General features: G+C 36.4%; 1 protein-coding gene across 6 annotated transcripts in view; it reads right to left on the bottom strand.

Moving 5' to 3' along the window:
- The window catches only part of CORIN (corin, serine peptidase), a 222,448-nt gene that overhangs the window by 156,846 nt on the left and 46,700 nt on the right, over window positions 1–18,902 (bottom strand). The window lies entirely within an intron of this gene.

The following is an 18,902-nucleotide window of genomic DNA, read 5'->3' as shown; positions in this document are numbered from 1 at the left end:
AAGTGTTTGGATGTGTATCATTACTGAAGTCAAATGACCTAGACACAGCTTCCAGCTTCCTTACTCACTACCTTTATAGATAATACTTAAACTCTCTCAACATTAATTTCTTTACAGTAACACAGGGATATTAATAGTATCTACTTAATAGAGTTTTCATGTAAGGTATATAGTATAATACTTGGCACACAATAAATTTGACTTATTATTTCACTAGTCTTTTTTTCCTTCAAAAGATATACTGTATATTACTTAACACAACATGAACGTATTTAATGTAATAATGCATTGTACATATGCAATGCATGTATTAATTAGTAGCCTGCTTATCCACTCACTAATATGCCTTGAACATTTCCATATATCTGTATGTATTCTTTCACAACATTATTTTTAATGGTTGCACATTTTTCCAACAGATAATGGATTAAGAGGAAGAGGAGGAAGAACAAAAGACTGATTAAAAACCCACAGGAAAGAAAACATAACCCAGAAACAGAGAATACAAACCTTTAAAAATGCTATATATTATAAGAAAGCAAAAGAAAATAAGTTTAACAAAGCAGGAACTCAAAGACAAAAGAAAAAAACAATGGACTAAAATAAAATGACACTACAACATTAAAAATATTAACACAAAAATATTTAGAAATGATAAACTCCTCTTTTATCTTACATTGAAAACGTTGGTTTCTGGCAGCATGAATATAAACCTTTATTCACTTTCTTCTATAATGTGCAAACAATGTTTCAAAATAACAATCTCAATATAATAATAAGACTACCTAATGAAAACTTGAAATGGGTTAAAGATTTAAATATAAGACCTTAAACCATAGAATTCCTTAAGAAAACATAGGAAAAAAGCTTCTTTGCATTGGTCTTAGCAATGATTTTTTTGGAAAAGATGCCAAAAGGACAGGCAACAATAGCTAAATAAACAAGTGGAACTACATCAAACTAAAAAGCTTGAAAAGACAACCTATGGAAAAAGAGAATATATTTACAAATCATGTATCTGATAAGGGGTTAAACTTCAAAATCTACAAGGAACTCACAATTCAGCAGCCAAAAAAGCCCAAATAATCTAATTTAAACATAGGCAGAGGACCTGAATAAACATTTTTCCAAAGAAGACATACAAACAGCCAAAAAATAGATGAAAAGATACTCAACATCACTAATCATCAAGAAATGCAAATTAAAAGCACAGTGAGATATCACTTCACATCTGTTAGGATAGCTATTATCAAAGACAAGAGATAACAAGTGTTGGTGAGCATGCAGAGAAATGGGAACCCTTGTACACTTTTGGTGGGAACATAGAGAAATGGGAACCCTTGTACACTGTTGGTGGGAATGTAAATTGGTGCAGCCACTATAGAAAACAGTACAGAGTTTCCTCAAAAAATTAAAAGTAGAACTACCACGTGATTCAGCAATTTCACTTCTGGGTATCTACCCAAAGGAAAAGAAAAATACTAACTCAAATGATATATCCACCCCCATGTTCACTGCAGCATTATTTAAAATAGCCAAGACATGGAAACAACTAAATGTCCATCTGTGGATAAATGGATAAAGAAATGGTGGGATATAAACTCCTGGGCATATATCCAGAGGAAAATACAATTCAAAAAGACATGCATCCCAATGTTCACAGCAGCACTATTTATAATAGCCAAGACATGGAAACAACCCAAATGGCCATTGACAGATGACTAGATGAAGACGTGGTATATATATGCAATGGAATATCACTCAGCCATAAAAAGAATAAAATAATGCCACTTGCAGCAACATGGATGGACCTGGAGATTGCAATTCTAAGTGAAGTAAGCCAGAGGAAGAAGGAAGAGTACCATATGATGTTGCTTATGTGTGGAATCTAAAAACAAGGCCACAAATGAACTTATCTACAAAACAGAAAAGACTCGCAGACACAGAGAACAAACTTATGGTTACCAGAGGGTAAAGGTGGTGGGAAGGGATAAATTGGAAATTTGAAATGCATCTCTTGGGGAGTGATAGAAATGTTATCTATCTTGATTGTGGTGGTGGTTTCATTTGGTGTATACATCTATCAAAATTCATCAAATTATACATTTGAAATATGTGTAGTTTATTGTACAGGAATCATACCGCAATAAAGATGTTAAAAAAAGAATTTGTGGGAGATTTTATATATATATATGTATATATACACACACATATATATAATCAGCCATATATTAGATATACATGTCAACCATAAAAAAGAAAATCCTGTTATTTGTAACAAAAGGAATTAACCCAGAAGGCATGATGCTAAATGAAATAAACCAAAGACAAATTCTATATGGTGTCATTTATATATGGAATCTTTATTTTAAAAGTTGCATAGAAACAAAGTGGAATAGTGGTTGCCAGGAGCAGGAGGGGAGGAGGCGTAATGGGAAGATGCAGGTCAAAGTGTACAAATTTCCAGTCTCAAGATGAGTAAGTTCTGAGGATATAATGTGCAGCATGGTGACTACAGTTAGCAATATTGTACTATATACGTGAAATCTGCTGAGAGTAAATTTTAAGCATTCTCACCACACACACACACATACACACACACAAAGAGTTAACTATATAAGGTGATGAATGTGTTAATTATCTTGATCTTGATAATCATTTTAGAATATATATGTATATCAAATCATTACAGTGTACACTTTAAATATATAAAATTACCTTTGTCAAAATTTTCCTCAGTAATGCTGGGGTGGTGGGGGGAAGAATACTTATTGAAGTTTAAACTTCCTTTGCAATTTTTTTGGTGCTTAGAGTACATGCCACCAGGGATGTAAAATCAAAATATTCTGTTCAAATATACAAGAAGCCTGAATGCGTGTGGGGTTTTGTGATAAAGCTGAATGTTATTACAAAAGTAATATTATTTAAAAAAAAAAAAAAGACAAGTGTCTAAAAAAATACTCTGTTCAAGATCAGTTGGAATAATTCTTCTATTTTGGATGGTCAAATCACCAACTTTGAAATACAGTTAAAATAATTTGTTGCTTTGTTTTCAATTTTTACTGAATTTTCCCTCTGGTATAATTATTAAGTAATTCATTTACCTGATATCAAAAATACATGAAAAGTACATTTAGAGATGTCCTGTTTGCATCCCTGTCACCTCCTTCCCATCTCTCTTCCTTCAATAGAAAACATTTTTCTTAGTTTTTGGTGTATACGTCTACTGTTTATTTTTTAATATATATATTAAATTTTATATAATTAATTATAATATAAATTAAATTATATTATATAAATTAAGTATAAATTATATTTAACATTAAATAATATATATTTCCCCTTTTCATTTCTCATACAAAAGGTATCATATTTTATACACTGTTTTGTACCTTGATTTATTGATTCACTAATTAGTTTACCGATCACTGTATATATCACTTTACAAAGATCTCCCTTATGCGTTTTCCCAAATGTATCTTACAGTATTGCTTAGCTATATCATGTCTTTTTAAAATAATTTCTTACTATTGGATATTTAGGATGTTTCCATTCTTTTATGATTATAAATGATTTCAAAGCATCCAGGTTTTGGGGAGCTATTCCTTATCAGATTAAAGAAATTTTCTTCCTTTTTTTAGTAAGTGTCAAATTTTAACAAATGTTTTTGCTTCAGCAATTGAGATGATCAATAAAAGAGAGATGTACTTTATTAATTAAATGAGGAGATACATAAAGTGTCTAATATTAAGCTCTTCTAGCATTTCCACAATAAGGCCTATTTCATTAAGATACAATATATTTTTAGGTGTTACTAGGTTCAGTTGCTGATATCTCATTTCGTTTTGCATTTATAAGTGAAGTTTGTATTAGTCTGCTCAGGCTGCCCTAACGAAACACCACAGCTACTGTGGCTTAAACAACAGAAATGTATTTCCTCACAGTTCTGGAGGCTGGAAGTCTACGATCAGGATGACAACATGGTTAATTACGGTGAAAGCTCTCCCCTCGGACTGTCTTCTCACTGTGTGACCTCTTTTTGTACAAGCATGGAAAGGGAGAGCAAGCTTTCTGGTGTCTCCTTCTATAAGGGCACTAATCTCATCATGAGGGTCCTACCTCATGACCCCATCCAACCCTTACTACCTCCCAAAGATCTCATCTCCAAATACCCTCATATTGCAGGGGCAGGGCTTCAACATATTAATGTTGGAGGGACACAGATATTCAACTGACAATATTCTAACCCTGGCCCCCAAAATTCATGTCCTTCTCACATGTGAAATATATTCACTCCACCCCAACAGCCCCAAAAGTCTCAAGTCATTCTAGCATGAACTCTGAAGTCTAATGTCCAAAGTCCCTTCTAAATATCACCCACATCAGATATGGGTGAGATTCAAGGTATGATTCAACCCGTTAGGTAGTTAGATAAGTGGGGGCACTGGGCAGATAGGTAGAGGAGAGGGAGAATGGTCCAGAAGGTGGCGTTATGCCCGCCTCCAGCAAAAAAGGACTTGACTTTTCCTAAATGAGTGCCAGCAAGAAACCATTTAGAACCTGACAGCCTCAACGGCATGGTAGCAGAAAGGACTTAACCCGATGTTCATTGTATAAACATTGTGATTTAGCCCCACCCCTACCCCATAGGTTTTACTATGTACATCATGGGTAAGGACATGTTCAAAGGGACTAAACGTGACTAAGCATTCCAGTGACAAGAGCCATCTATCAGTCAAAAGACCACCCGTAAGCGAGGATGTAAGAGAAAGGGGAGACCAAGACCACCACGATTCCTCCTTGAATCAGTGCCTCCTGTTCTTGGACGTACACTCTTCTTTTCCTAAATAAATCTTTTAAAATCCTTTTGCTGCACAATGCTCTGTCTCCCATCTGTAAGTCTTATCTTTCAGATAAGACAAGAATTGGGGTCTTTTCTGTTTCCCTTTTGGGCAACAATCCTAAGGCAAAATTCCCCTCCAGCTGTGAACCTGTGAAACCAGACGACCTATATGATTCCAACATAAAATGGTGGGACAGACATGGGATAGACATTCCCATTCCAAAAGGGAGAAACAGGAAAGAAGAAAGGGAGCACAGGTCCCTGCTTGAACACCCACGGTGCTAGATGTGTCCCCACTCATTACCTGCTTCCCTGACTCTCGTGAATGGCTGTAACGTGACCACACGTGGCCATCCCCAAACTCTAGAATAAGCAAAGGTTTTTGATTTAAGGTCTTCATTTCTTTCCCATGGCAACCTACCCATATTATCTTTTCTATTTTTTGTTGACTTTAAAGGACACATAATATGGTAACAAAGTCACTGTGGCTTAACAGCCATCAGGTCATCATAAATCAGTCTCCTGAAATGTATACCCTAAAATCCTTTGTCCAGGGCACATTCATAAACATACAACTACAGCAGAAACAAACTTTCTGCATTTGATTACTTAACAATGAAAACATTGGAAAGTAATTCCAAGGAGGGAATTGTAGAATTCCAGCCCTCCCACTTCCTGAGGGGATAAAATTCTCATTAGTACCTATAAAAGGATGGTTGGCCTTCCCATAAAATTGAAAACTAAAAGCTCTGTTCAATTTATTTAAGCTAGTTATCTATTATGAATCAGGTTTTGAATCTAACACTGAAACAGCAAGATCTGATTAAAAATGGAAACTCTTAAGCCTGACCTTTACAGGCCAGCCAAGAAACAAGCACCACTCAGAGGGTAGGAGTACTCAGATGTATTACGCCAGCGGGCTCAGAGGGGCTTCTGCTCCGAAGCTCTGAGCACCTCCAAGACATGCGCATGAGGTTTTATAGGGTAAAGTACAAGCTTGGGGTATTCGGCCAGTAGGCATGGAACAGGTTTAGCAGCATCATTATCACAAAAGTGGAGGCAGGGAGGCAGCAAACCAACACTAATTGACTTAGATTTACGAGTTAGTCCAGCAGAACTCAGATCAGTATTCCGATACTTAGATTTGTGAGTTATCTTGTTAGCCCAGCCCAGCTTTTCCTTCACACTTTAAACTAAAAGTTACTTTTATAATTGTAAATAGAACTTGATGGTGTTTAGAAAAATGATGGATTTGTTATAGAATAAAAATGGAATGAATTAGCAATCTTGTGTTTTAAAGAACTGAGAATTGAAATGGATTGTGTTTTCTTCCATCTCTGGACCTCTCACAGAATTTCTCAAGTTATAAATAATACGTTCATGTCTTAAGGCAGTTCTAGACAATTGGCTACTTGAGGACAGAGCTTCTGTCTGATCCACCATTATAATCTACATAGTCAAATTCCAGAGCTTGATACCCAATAAATAGCTATTTATGAGTAAACGATGCTTCTCAGAACATTAACCTAGACTGGCAGAAATTGAGATGTCTCATAAAGCCTGGAAGGTTACATAGGCATCAGAGTGAGTTTACACCGATTAACATAATCAGAAACAAGTATTGTGAGTCTTATCAATTCAAATACCTCATGCAAGTATTAGGTTAATGATGCAGAGCAGCAAAATAGAAGAATAAAATATGTGAACACCAAGAGACAAGGAATGGTTTGCATCAAATGTGAATCAATGTAAAGCTTTTAGCTGCTTGGAAGTCATTACCATACTTGTTTCAGCTACAAGTAAGTGAAAAGGCATATTCTCCAAAGGCACAAGTAACAGCAAACAGATTCCTATTGATGGGTTCTTGATCTCAACACAAAACTGTACAAAGACCAAAAACCTGAGCTAGTCAGCAAACTGAATGATTTAGGCAAAAGAATATATAAAGTGCCAATTTTCTTTCAGAACCAGAGTGTATAGTAAATTATCTAATTTTTTTAACATTTATCTGAGAATTTGGTTTTTAAAAGATCATGTTTTTCCTTGAATTTGATCAGGATTGATTTTGCAACGCTGTTATCAGCACGCTACTGTTTTCTCTTTTTTTGTTTTCTCTACATGGATCAAGGGTATTGGGCTGTTCCTCCTGAAGAGGACACTGTAATAAGGAATCTGGAGAGGAAAGTTTTGAGCCACAAGCCTTTTTGATATGACTGTTTGACTCTCATTTACTATACTAATGTGTTATGGGCACATTAACTTTGGGGTCACATATCACCTGTGGGATATGATGGCAGGATTCATTTTGGAGAGAGGGTCTGGAAGTCTTGCCCAGAAATCTTTGCGAAGGGAAGAACAGGACTGTAGCCAAAGGAGAATGAACCAGGCGCTGTTCCATTACCCCTGTCAAAAGCCTAACTCTGCAAATGATGGCGTTCACTCTCTCTAGGAGGAACTCAATATACCCCAGGGACAGAGTCATCTACAGATGGAATGAAGAGGAAGGAAGGGAGAAAGGGGAGAGAGTGCAAACCTGTATTCTGACTTCCTTTCTCTCTCTCCCAAGAATTGTGTACTTCTTCATTAGAATGCAACCATGCTAACTAAATAAGCAGGCAACAATTATTTAAATGCTTCACTTATTCTTGCTTAGATGTTGATCATAGCCAGAGCCCATGGCTGAATCTCACAACTGTTCTTTAAGCCCAGAAAATATGAGTTAGTATATGGAGAGCTCAACTGACTGGACTTGAATCCTGAAGTCTAGCAGAGCACACAAGGGATGATGTCCAGGGTCATGACTACAGCAACTTTCGGAGTAGCAAATTCCTAATGAAGTAGCAGGACTCTCCTAGGCACAAAAAAATCCCTAAACAAAACAAGAAAAACCCCACTATTTTCCTCTAGAGTATGTATCCTTAATCATAATCTGAAGACCACAACAGGCCCAGACATAAAATTTCTGCTGTCTTTTGTCGACTGAAATAAATAAAAGTTAAGAGTTATGTTTTATTTGGCAGGAGGACTCAAGCCTGGATGACAGCCTCTCAGATTGCTCTGAGAGACTGCTCCGAAAAGGTAGGGGAGGAGCTAGGACATACAGGAGCTTTACAACAAAGACCAGGTAGTTGGAACATTATAAGATTACTTGTTATCTAAAGAAAACCAGGCACCTCAGGTTAAAGAATGTAGTGCTTTTCTATGTATGGTAGGAAGCAAACATTTGGGCTCACTGAATTCATTCCTTTGACAAGCACCTAGCTATCTCAGGCCAGTATCCTGTCCTTTCTTATTCTGAGTCCGCTCAGAGTGCACCATTGTGAGTGGCTGCAGAGGCTGGGCTGCAGGTCTGTCCGCACTGTGGGGTGGCGGCAGCCGCTGATGACTTGATTTCAGCATTCTTTGTTTACTGATATGGTTGCAGTATTTTCGTTCACACTATGAAGAAATTGTATGGGAGAAAAACAGCATCTCTACTTCCATTAACCCACAATTGAAACTAAATTATCAATGTAGGCAACAATCATAAAAACAAATTAGAAATCATAGCTATTTTCATATCAACATAGTTATTGCAGGCATTTCAAAATATGATCTATGCTCATCCATGTTATAAAATTACAGTTATTGATCTACTGCAGGATATCATTTAATGTGCTGATAAACAAACATATATATTATTATATCATGAATTTATATTTCTAGTATTTTGATTACTGAATCTTAATAAAATTGCCTTTATGACTCTGTATAATTTCTTTTAAGCATCAAAGTATCATTCTGAGAAGGCACCTGTAGGCTTCACCAGATTGCCAAAGAAATCCTTGGAACAAAGAAGTTAAGAAGTTCTGCTATAAAGCATCACTGCTTTTCCTGCGGCTATGACACAAGCAGTTAGAACTCAGGTACCCTAAAGCAGTATTTCACAAGTTGAAGAACTGTACAGGCTTTTACACAGGAAGAAAGTTATGCAGGTATACATAAAATTAAAGCTAAACGTCTTTACACCTATAGGTCTAACACAACAATAAAATTGACATATATAATATTAACTAATTAAATAGAAATTAAACCACAAAACTAATAAGATTTAATTATATTAACAAATTAATGTTAACAGTGTTCTGCTAAAACCATGAATAAATACAGAGCTAACTCCCGAGGCACAAGTTCTTCCGCGTTTAGGAAGCTTATACTACTGTGTATCCCTAATGAGCAAGTCCGTTTTCGTCTATTTTAACTGCCACAAAGGCATCCTTTGTACTACATCCCAGTACATGCTTTAGGTTTGCAATTGAGAAGAATGCCTACCAAATCTGCCTCTGTTCCTTTCCTGATGGCTGGCAAATATCTAAGAAATACGGCTTAGCAGCTGCTTTATCATAAAACAGAAACTCAAATACGGGCACCAAAATTTCTTACCGGTACTTAGAAGATGGTTTATCCAGGTTATTGAGTAGGCTTACATTAACTATTTCTATTATCATTGAACTGAAAACACATTTAAGAAATTCTTATAGAGAATTCTGGGATTACTCAGAAAACATCTGAGGTCCCCCAGCCCCAGATGGAGAATACTGTCCAAAAAACAACAGAGGAATATAAGCCCTTCACCCACCCACATTTATGCTGTGAACAAAAATCCTGCAATGTGAGTGAAAATACTGCAAACATATCAGTAAACAAAGAATGCTGAAACCAAGTCATCAGCGGCTGCCACCCTACAGTGGGGACAGGCCTGCAGCCCAGCCACTCACAGTGGTGCACTCTGAGTGGACTCAGAGTAAGAAAGGACAGGGTACTGGCCCTAGATAGCTAGGTGCTTGTCAAAGGAATGAATTCAGTGAGCCCAAATGTTTGCTTCCTCCCATGCATAGAAAAGCACTACATTCTTTAACTTGAGATGCCTGATTTTCTTTAGATAACAAGTAATCTTTTAATGTTCCAACTACCTGGTCTTTGTTGTAAAGCTCCTGTATGTCCTAGCTCCTCCCCTACCTCTTTGGAGCAGTCCCTCAGAGCAATCTGAGAGGCTGTCATCCCAGCTCGAGTCCTCCCGCCAAATAAAACATAACTGTTAACTTTTAGGCTACTCATTTATTTCAGTCAACAATGCATATAAGCACAGATTTCCCCTCCAAACTGCACAATAATCTACTGTCAGTAATCTACAGAGGTGAGTACATGACTCCAAGGACAGCACAACTAACTTCTGAAGACTATAATGAAGACACCAGAGTTCCACTCTTGACAGGATTAGAAAATGTGAGGAAAAAAGGAGATGGGACTTTACCTGATTTCAGCTGTCTAATTAGACTCCCTCTCCCAAAATCCTCCCTTGGATAGTTGCCTGATGAATAGTAATCCAGGTTAAACTGCAGGACTTGCTCTGACCCTCTTAACTTCATGTTTTTGCAGAACTCACTTTCAAACTATTAGAAATACCCTGTTAAAAACAGAAAACTAGAAAGAGAATAATCAGGGTTTTTGATTGGTGTGCAAGCTTTTTTACACACTGCAAATTCTGAGTATGTGTTTAGGGCATTTCAGTACAGAGTTATCAGTGGTAACAAATCACCGCTATTTAGACAGTTTCACTGTCATTATCCAAGTCATTTTATCTCTAGAAGAGAAACTATATAGTTAACTGAGGAAAAAAAAAAACTAAACTAAATGTAAGGTGAATGCCCGTTGTTAAGAGAATGGTGGAAATAAATTATGGTATAATGATAGTATGGAATGCTATTCAGTCACTGTAATAATGAATTAGAGCTAAATCATTGTCTTAGAGATATATACATAAAGTATTCTTGAGTGAGAAAAACATTGTTTTTCTCTCTGTATGTGTGAACGAAAATACTGCAATGTGAATGAAAATACTGCAACCATGTTGTGAAGGAAAAACCGGGCTGGTCTGACAAGATAACTCATAAGTCTAGGAATGTGAAGGAGAGGCTGGGCTGGTCTAACAAGGTAACTCACAAATCTAAGTATTGAAATACTGATCTGAGTTCTGCTAGACTAACTTGTAAATCTAAGTTAATTAATGTTGGTTTGCTGTTTATGTTTTTTGCTAGCCAGCTGGATTTTCAAAGATATATATCTGGCTTTGGAATGTTGGTTTGCTGCCTCCCCGCCTCCACTTTTGTGATGATAATGCTGCTAAAGCTGTTCCATGCCTATTGGCCGAATACCCCAAGCTTGTACTTTACCCTGTAAACCCTCATGTGCACGTCTTGGAGGTGCTCAGAGCTTCGGAGCAGAAGCCCCTCTGAGCCCGCCGGCGTAATACATCTGAGTACTCCTACCCTCCGAGTGGTGCTTGTTTCTTGACTGGCCTGTCGTTTCCGTAACAATATCAGTAAACAAAGAATGCTGATCGGTGCTGTCAGTGTTCTGCGTTTTGGCAGTTTTCTAACAGGTGTGCAGTGGTACCTCGCTGTTTCAGTCTGCATCTCCTTGATGACAGATGCTGTGGAGCATCTTTCCATAAACTTCTTTGGCATCTGGATTCCTTCTTTGATGAGGCGTGTGTTCAGGCATTTTGCTCATTTTTTAATCAGGTTATTCATTCTTCTTGTTGAGTATAAAGAGATTTTGGTATATTCTGGATATCAGCCCTTTATCAGTGCATCCCTGCCCTTCACCTGCAGCACCGGAGCTGTCCTTTGGGTCTCAGTGCAGTGTCAGCTCTTCAAAGATGTCCCCTGTCTTCCTTCAACCTAAATGCAGTCCTTGTATTTTTTGCTTTCATTGACTCATTTTGTACTTTTTAAATAGCAATTCCCATAATTTATAAGTACATTAAAAAAAAAAAAGGCAATGATTGAACACCGCCTCCCCCACCAGGCTGTGTGCCCTGTGAGAGCAGAGACCCTGTGCCCACGCACAGTGTCCCATGACAGCACATGGCAGATGTCCGTGTAAATGTGTGTAATGTGGGGCCAAACCTGATGAGCAGCTGTGATGACATGTGCTGGTGACCATTTATTGAATAGAGTTTTTCTTGATCTTAATTATTAAACCACATGAATGAAACATGTTTCTTTCGAAAAATAAAACAACAAAGCACAAAAAACAACAACAACAACAACAACAAAGAATGCTGAAACCAAGTCATCAGCGGCTGCCGCCACCCCACAGTGCGGACAGACCTGCAGCCCAGCCTCTGCAGCCACTCACAATGGTGCCCTCTGTGCGGACTCAGAATAAGAAAGGACAAAATAATGGCCCTAGATAGCTAGGTGCTTGTCAAAGGAATGAATTCAGTGAGCCCAAATGTTTGCTTCCTACCATACACAGAAAAGCACTACATTCTTTAACTTGAGTGTGCCTGGTTTTCTTTAGATAACAAGTAATCTTATAATGTTCCAACTACCTGGTCTTTGTTGTAAAGCTCCTATATGTCCTAGCTCCTCCCCTACGTCTTTGGAGCAGTCTCTCAGAGCCATCTGAGAGGCTGTCATCCTGGCTCGAGTCCTCCTGCCAAATAAAACATAACTCTTAACTTTTAGGCTGCACATTTATTTCAGTCGACATATGTAATAAATGTGATCTCATTTTTTGAAAAACAAAAATGACAAAAATACCTCTATGTATATGTTATTCTATATACATGTATGTGTAGATACATTTATGTATGATTGTACAGGCATGGAGAAAACTATAAAATCATACACACTAGGTTGTTAACATGGGTTAACTGTAGGCAGAAATAAGATAAAATGATGCAAAAGGATAAAGAAATGAAGTAATTTTTGCAAAAAAGTGGGGGGTAAGGCTTCCATTTCAAAATAATATATAATATAATCATATGTGTTCATCATAAAAAGAAGAAAAATCAATTCCCAAAGTTGGAGGAAATGAAAAAGAAGCAAGAGAATAGATAAGGAAAATAAAAGTGATTGAAGAGTAGGAAACACTTTCAGAATGGTACAGTAAGATCTTCCAAAAGTCTGTTCTTCCATAAAAGCAGTAAAAACACTGGGGAAAAAAATATCAAAATCAGATTTTTCAGAACTTTGGAACTTAACCAAAAGCTTGCATCAAATAGAGGAATATTTGTTCAAGAAAAATGGCTGAATCACTGAGAACTATGAGTTTTGTAGCATTTTCACCTGCCCTATTCCCAGCACCCTCTCTCAGTTCTGCAGGAGCCTTGAAAACCAATGACCTTGCAACCATAACTATGAAAAACAGCAAACTAGGAGGCAATGGAAGGGAAGAATGAATTTGAAGCTCCTTAAAAAACCATTCACAGAGAATTGTAATTCAACTTGTATGGAAACTCCCTGGAAAGCTTCCATTCTCCACACTTGGCTTTATTTGATCTGACTCAGAGCTTTCTAATGCAAACAGTTTTATCCCCAGGGCACTTGCTGAAAACAATCTGCGGCAATTGTTTAACATAGTTACCCGAGGCAAGGATATCTGCTGGATATAAGAGGTGAACAAAAACTTAATAAAAGCTAGAGGATGAAATGTCTGAAGGGGCCTTTGAAAACCTCTGACATATTCTCTGGGATCTAGAGGGCCATAGGTGAGCCCATATCCAAGAAAGGTAAGTCACAAAAGCCACATATTTATTGTATGATGCCTTTTATATGAGGTGTACAGAATACACAAATCCATAGAGACGGAAGGTAATTAATTCTGGACACAAGCTAAGGGAGAGGGGAAATGAGGAATATTGGATATAGCATTTCTTTTTGCAGTGATAAAAATGTTCTAAAATGAGATAGTAGTAATAGTTGCATAACTCTGTGAAAACGTTTTTAAAATACTGAATAACACATATTAGAGGTTAAATTTTATGGTATGTTGATTATATATCAAAAAGTTGTTTTTGTTTTAATGTGAATGAGAGGTATGATGCATTTTCATCTGATATAGAAGATTTAAGAGCTGGTCATCAAAGAGCACAATGGGAGAACAGAACACTTTCAGCCTTCAGCACATTACCCCACTCTCTTGTTTTAATTCCTGATTAGAATTTCTAGGTTATTTTATTTTGTGCTGTATTATTTTTAACCCAAAGGCTCTTGGTTGGTCAAAGATTTTTCCTCTTTCCTTAAAATTCAGTTTATGCTTAAATATTTATAAAATATGTAAGAAAGAACAGGTGAAAATAAAAATCCAAATACAAAATGCAACCTAGAAAAATCGTTTGCTGAAATATAGCATGAAAGCTATCTATGGACCTCTTCCCTTTCCATATTACATACTACAACTGGTTTTCAAGATGCAACTAATGAAACTCCAGATGTAACAGACATCACATAAAACTTATTTCACATTTATGAAGCCCAGCTCTGCCACACAGTGTAATATGGGAGAGATTCTGGTTAAAACTTTACAAACTGCAGTTTTCTATGCTTTGGCATGATATTAAGGACCCCCAGGAGGAAACATCTTAAGGAAAGGCTATTTCCTGGTACCTTTTGCCAGGAGTTCTCCCCCTTGGTTTTCTACCTAGGATACTGGCTAGGACAGAATGTCTCACTACTGTATTTTTGGATTGAAGTGGACTCATAATTTTTACATATGCCAGAAGTTTAAAATTACATTTTAATTATAGAATAATAAATTTTAAAGGAATAAAAGCAAACTCTCTGCTAGGTATTAGTATAGATGCAACACATTAAATAATACTTTAAGTAAAATTGGTTAAAATAAATATCAAGTGCAGAAATGTAATTAGACATCATCAATAAAGTGATCAGATATAAAATTTTTGAAATGACTATAGTTCATTTGTTTATTCAGCAAACATTTTATTAAGCACTGGCCATAAAGCAGGAAACAAAACAGATTACCCTCTCTACTCTTCTGAAGCTTAAAATTTGCTCAGAAATGCTCTCGCTACTTCAAAGAAAGCAATTAAATAAAGAATCATGAAATATTTGAAAGGGCACTGATCTAGGAGTCCCAAGATCTGAATCCCAATTCCATGTCTACTGATTAGTAAACAAGTGATATTGGATATGTCACCTTAATTTCTTCCAAGCTTTAATTTTATATCTTGAAAAATAGTGCATATTACCTGTCCTGCACACCTCAACAGCTAATCATAAGGACCACGGAGAAAATATTCAAAAATACCCTGAATCCAAAGCTCTATATTCACCGGGTAGCAATATTGCTGAAATGCATGAAAAATTATCAAATGCCTTATAGTAAGTAATTTTAGTTCATACAGACAGTCTACTGAAGGTCTGTGTGGTCAGACAGTAAAGCTCAAGGCTAACTGTCAAGGACATTAAAAGCACAGAATGACACATATTCAAAGGTTCTGACCTTTCTCCATTTAATCATTCTAACTTCCCCTGGATTTCCTTTACACGTCAAATTGCATTCATATTCTCAAGCAATGTTCCAGCCACAGGAAGAGAAAATGAGTCAAACAGACTTCCACCAAACTTTCAAACTGAGCAATAAGTACCATATGTGTCTTTACTCTTCAGAGTATGTGTTTGTCACCTCTGTTTGAATCTTAACAAATGACAGAACTTTCAAAATAGAGACAAGTTCAGTTTGCAAAAGAAAATAACAGTCGCCGTAATTGCAACCACAGTAACTAAACTGAGCTTTTGCTTAAATTACTTCTGTTGAAAAACATAGTCCTTAGGAATATGAAGTGCTTAAGATATGGCCAAAATATTAAAAAACTTCAAAATTAAACTCACGAGAGTTAATTTAATTTAAATAAATTTCACTTGGCATAATACGAGTTCGTACTACCACTGGCAGGTAATGAATATGAATCTGTCTTTATCACTGGTGAACACCAAGCATAAGAAACAGTTAACATCTATCAGTGCTCAGTGAACAATGGAATCCAAACATGCTAACTCTTTGGGGCTAGAGCAACAGAATAACCCTGCTTTTCTTCAGACACTGGCAAACATATACCGTGATAGCTCAGAGTCAGCTTAATCCTTCCTTTCCTGGCTCAGAATGAAAATAAATATGCTGTCCCAGACCTAAAATGTGATTTCCCCTCATGGGTTTTCACGGAATAGGGAGGAACAAACAAGAAAGTGATCATGGATGAATGGGCTTTGTATAATTTTCAATCATATATCCTTGTTTTAGGAGGCAGAAAAAGACAAGACAACTACAGAGAAAGTTCTTAGAGTGGCTGTGCTCTGATGATGATTTATCTGCAATCACTGGGTCACTTTCCACACTAATGGACTCCCACCAGCATTCTAGAAGTTTAGTAAATTGACAAAAAAATCAGAGGGATATTGAGGGATAGAGTCACATTCAGGAGCATATCATCTGCCACTATCCAACTGGCCCCATTTCCACACTTTCTCTTTTCTCTCTCTCAGCTCATTTTCTGGAATTACTGACAAATTCCTCCATTTGTCTTCAAACAAGTTTTGCACATGCCATTTTCCTCAAGATGTGATTATCTGTCAATTATCAACAGGTAAAATAAATTGCATAGCCAGTAAAAGAGGGAGAAGAGAAAGAACATATAGACATGTCAAAAACAAATAGGGGGATAGCTCCTGTTAAACCACTAGGTATTCTGTTATAGAATTGCATGCCAGGTATTCTTGCTATAAAGCATCTTTGCTGCAAACATTTTTGCCACATGACTAATGGAATGCAAGACAATTTTGCAATGAAAGATAAACCGGTTAATAGTTTTTGGTTTGACAGTTTGGTTTCAACTGGTTGAAATCTGTTAGCATTCATTCCAGTTAGAAACATATTGATCACTTTATTGAGCTGACGGATGACAATGGTTTGCCATTAGTTGGTTTCTTGTTTTTTTTTTTTTTTTAATATATATATATTTATTGAAGTACATAGTCAGCTAAAATGTGTCAATCTCTGGTGTACAGCATAATGTCCCAGGCATACATACATATACATACATATATTTGTTTTCATATTCTTTTTCATTAAAGGTTATTACAAGATATTAAATAGAGATCCCTGTGCTATATAGAAAAAAATGTTTTTTTATCTGTTTTTATATGTAGTAGTTAATATTTGCAAATCTCCAACTCTCAGATTTATCCCTTCCTACCCCCGTCCCCCCTAGTAACCATAAGATTGTTCACTATGTCTGTGAGGCTATTTCTGTTTTGTAGATGAGTTCATTAGTGTCTTCTTTCTTTTTTTAGATTCCACACGTAAATGATATCACATGGTATTTTCCTTTCTCTTTCTGGCTTATTTCATTTAGAATGACGATCTCCAGGTCCATCCATGTTGCTGCAAATGGCATTATTTTATTCTGTTTTATGGCTGCGAAGTATTCCATTGTATAAATATACCACAACTTCTTTATCCAGTCATCTGTCAATGGACATTTAGGTTGTTTCCATGTCTTGGCTATTGTATATAGTGCTGCTATGAACACTGGGGTGCTTTATCTTTTCGAATTTGAGTTCCCTTAGGATATATGCCCAGGAGGTAGATTGCTGGATCATGTGGTTAAGTCTATTTTTTAAGGAATCTCCATACTGTTTTCCATAATGGTTGCACCAAACTACATTCCCACTAACAGTGTAGGAGGGTTCCCTTTTCTCCACACCCTCTCCAGCATTTATCATTTGTAGACTTTTTCATCATGGACATTCTGACTGGTGTGAGGTGATACCTCACTGCAGTTTTGATTTGCATTTCTCTGATAATTAGCAATATTGAGCATTTTTTCACATGCCTATTGGCCATTTGTATGTCTTCATCAGAGAATTGCTTGTTTAGGTCTTCTCCCCATTTTTGGACTGGGGTGTTTGTTTTTTTTCTTATTAAGTTGTATGAGCTGTTTATATATTCTGGAAATTAAACCTTTGTCAGTCGCATCATTTGTAAATATTTTCTCCCATTCCATAGGTTGTCATTTTGTTTTGCTTATAGTTTCCTTTGCTATGCAAAAGCTTGTAAGTTTAACTAGGTCCCATTTGTTTATTTTTGCTTTTATTTCTATTGCCTGGGTAGACTGCACTCAGAGAACACTGCTAAGATCTATGTCAGAGAATGTTTTGCCTATGTTTTCTTCTAGAAGGTTTATAGTGTCATGTCTTGTATTTAAGTTTTTAAGCCATTTTGAGTTTATTTTTGTGTATGGTGTGAGGGAGTGTTCTAACTTCACTGACTTACAGGCTGCTTCCAGTTTTCCCAACACCACTTGCTGAAGAGACTGTCTTTTCTCCATTGTATATTCTTGCCTCCATTGTCTAAGATTAATTGACCGTAGGTCTGTGGGTTTATTTCTGGGCTCTCTATTCTGTTCCATTGATCCATATGTCTGTTTTTGTGCCAATACCACACTGTTTTGATTACTGTAGCTCTGTAGGATTGTCTGAAGTCTGGGAGGGTTATTCCTGCAGCTTCATTCTTTTTCTTCAGTATTGCTTTGGCAGTTCTAGGTCTTTTGTGATTCCATGTAAATTTACAGATTATTTGTTCTAGTTCTGTGAAAAATGTCATGGGTAATTTGATAGGGATCATATCAAGTCTGTAGATTGCCTTGAGCAGTATGGCCATGTGACAATATGCCAAAAACAAACAACAGTGTAGAATAAGTTTTCACAATGCAATACAAAACTCAGTTACAAATATGCATCCTAATATTTGAAAACTGATACCTCTCTTAATGAAGGAAAAAAATTATAGCAAAAAAGAATAAGTGTGATGCCAAATGAGAAGATAAATCAATAAGTTTTTTAAAAAGTGTATAAAAATACTATAAACAAAAGACTAGGAAGACAAGGTACAACCACAAAATAAAATCAGTTCCTTGTGCAGTATTGCCATGAATCTACATGCATTTTAGATGCATTCAAACATGTTGTATTTAGCAATAAAGTCTTTTTTAAACTGTTATTCATTTCATGTGTTTCATTATGTTTTTTTAAATGTCCCTCTTATTTTTCATTGTTTTATCTCTTATGGCAAAACTGCCTTACAGCCAGTTAATTACGCAGCAAAAATGCTAGCAGCAAAGATGTCTAAGGCAAAGATGTTCACAGTGAATGGACATAGAATTGGGATACCTGCCAAAAGGCACCAATAACAAAATAAGCAACTTAAT

Source organism: Camelus bactrianus, chromosome 2 (assembly GCF_048773025.1).
Source record: "Camelus bactrianus isolate YW-2024 breed Bactrian camel chromosome 2, ASM4877302v1, whole genome shotgun sequence".
In the NCBI taxonomy this organism is placed as follows: Eukaryota; Metazoa; Chordata; class Mammalia; order Artiodactyla; family Camelidae; genus Camelus; species Camelus bactrianus.
The sequence above is the reverse complement of the archived record's forward strand: the minus strand, read 5'-3'. Positions and strand labels throughout refer to the sequence as shown.